Here is a 2,393-nt window from a genome sequence, read left to right as displayed (position 1 = left end):
AAAAAGAAAGCCTAAATCCACATTGCTTTGATTTCTCAAAAATATAAATTTTTGTATTAACTCTCCCCTCCCCCCAAAGCAGCTGTAAACAGTTGATTTAGTACCATATCTGCAATTCTCAACTCTCAGACAAGGATTTACTGGCTAGAGGAGCTGTTGACCTCTCCAGATGCAGAGTGAGAAGTCTTCTCCTCTTTTTGGCCAAAAACAGTCCATCATCTATAAAGTACACTGGGGAAAGTACAGTAGAGAGCTCCTTAAGTCCCACCTGCTTGGGTGAAGGAGGCAGTTGCAGCGTTACGCCACCCAGTCACCAGCACCCAGCCATGCCGCAGGGCTCTGCGGAGACAGCGCTTATGCCCCACTGCTGGCTCATTCTCCCTGTCATGGAGGGAGAGCCTTCTGCCTAGGGGAAGGAGCTTGTGTCTCAGCTACCAGTAGAGGAGAAGGATCAGTAGAGAAGCTTTCCTGAAGAATTAAGGTGCAGTTCTTAGTGCTTCCACTTAAATGCTGTGTGCAAATAATTTACATTTTTGATGACTCGGTTCTCTTTTTGAAACATGGACAGTGCTTCCTTGCTTTACAGGAGTGCTAGAGGCTGGTTGGTGTGTGACAGGTTCTCAGCTGTTGTCTGGGAGAGATGGAGTGAGTATTTGTTTAAACAACGGTTGTGGCATAGAGGTTTGTAGTATGTAGCCACCATGAGGTCATCCACTAATGTTGCTAGAGTCATTTCAGCGCTTTGATCCCATCTGAAGGCAGACTGGAGGAGGAGGAGACCCAAGTGCAGATTCTATTAGCTTCTTTAGACTTGTGGTTTTTCCTAGATGTGTTGTGACTTTTCCTGGGAAGGGGAGGCTCCCTAACCTACTACTGCATGCTTTCTACTTCCCAAGAGTGCCTAGCTGAAGGCATGCCATCAGTCCTTGAATCTCAACTCTGTGAGTCACTGGGATGCATGGTGCTAAGCCTGGGCTCACGTACATGAACTCTGTCTAAAGTTGCCCTGAAGCTGAAGTCCATTAGTTTTAAGCCCCCAGTTGCTCTCTGCTTTCACCACCAAAGAGGGTTCAAAACAAGAACAAATTTCACAGGCAACAGTCCAAGTATTCCCCTGGCCTTTCTGTGTTTCCTCTAGCATGTCTACATTGACATTTAGAGAGGCAAATGGGCTCACATTTAATAAAAAGTTTTAAAATAATCTGCTTTGATTGGGTGCCTAAACTATTGGATTTTATCCAGGTGATTTTCTTCTCCCGCTGCCATGAACGTTTGAGGTCAGTACATTCAAGCCCGTAAGTAGCTGTGGACTTCCCACCAGGACTCTTCTGACTTTGACCTCCTGACTGGGGAGTGCTCTGGTGATGTGGGCTGAGCCTAAGGTGGGTGTCCCTAAGCAGCAGTGCTTGACTGCTTGCTAGCTGTGGCTCCAAGGACTTAAAGCCAACCTTACTGGTGGGGGGAAAAAAAGTAGCGTGAGGAAGCCAGTGATTAATAAATCAGCAGTATTAGGTGAGTCTCTTTTCCTCCTGGCATGTCTTTGCAATGCTCTTAACTCAGTCCTTCTCCTCAGGCCTGTGAGAGAAGCCTCCATCCTTGCTGTCTCCACCATGAGCTCCTCATACCCTGTTGTCCTGGCTTGGCACAGACCCAAATCTGAGCAAGCTTGTCTTTCAGCCAGTGCAGCTGAGGTGGTTGCAGCTCTGTTTCTGGAGAAGGAGACCCTAACCAGCCTTTCTCAGCCAACCTGCTGCTTTCAAGAGGTCTCCTCTCACCTCGCTTCCTGCGCCCACCTAGCCTGCTGCGCTGGCTCCCACACCTGCATTCCGGCCAGGTGCACTTGAGGCAGTTTTCTGCTCTTTCTCTTAGCAGTGAGGTTAACCTTATTGCCCCTTCCCAGTGGAAAATATCACTGCTGTGGAGCTGAAGTGCTCTTAACTAAATGCACGTTTTCCCATTCCAAACAGATGCGGTTCTCCAGTATAAGGCCTCTGTCAATCAGATAGTCTCAGGCAGCTTGGAGTCACTGTTATCTCTCTTCATTGACATGTTCTTAGTGATCTTTCTTGTTTGTAAGGGTTTACTCTGCAATTCTTACATTTACAGTCACTCTGTGTATTTTGGTTGCAACAGAACAAGGTTACAGCTGATATAATGAAATGTGACTGGCAGGTCCATTCGCACCTGAAAGACGTTTCCATAATCTTCCATCTCAAACACACATTCACACACAATGTAATCATTAACAATGAGGAAACCACATGTCAAACTGGGGCCTTCCTGTCATCGCTGTTTCTCAGCTACAAAATGGTGACAGTTACAGGGTTGTTGAGTTTAGAAAATACCATGAGAGTCTATACAGGAGAGACTTCTGAAGTGCATAGGGTGGAAAT

This window comes from Pterocles gutturalis, unplaced genomic scaffold (genome assembly GCF_000699245.1).
Source record: "Pterocles gutturalis isolate BGI_N339 unplaced genomic scaffold, ASM69924v1 scaffold17648, whole genome shotgun sequence".
NCBI classification, from domain to species: domain Eukaryota; kingdom Metazoa; phylum Chordata; class Aves; order Pterocliformes; family Pteroclidae; genus Pterocles; species Pterocles gutturalis.
This window is presented reverse-complemented; position numbering follows the sequence as displayed.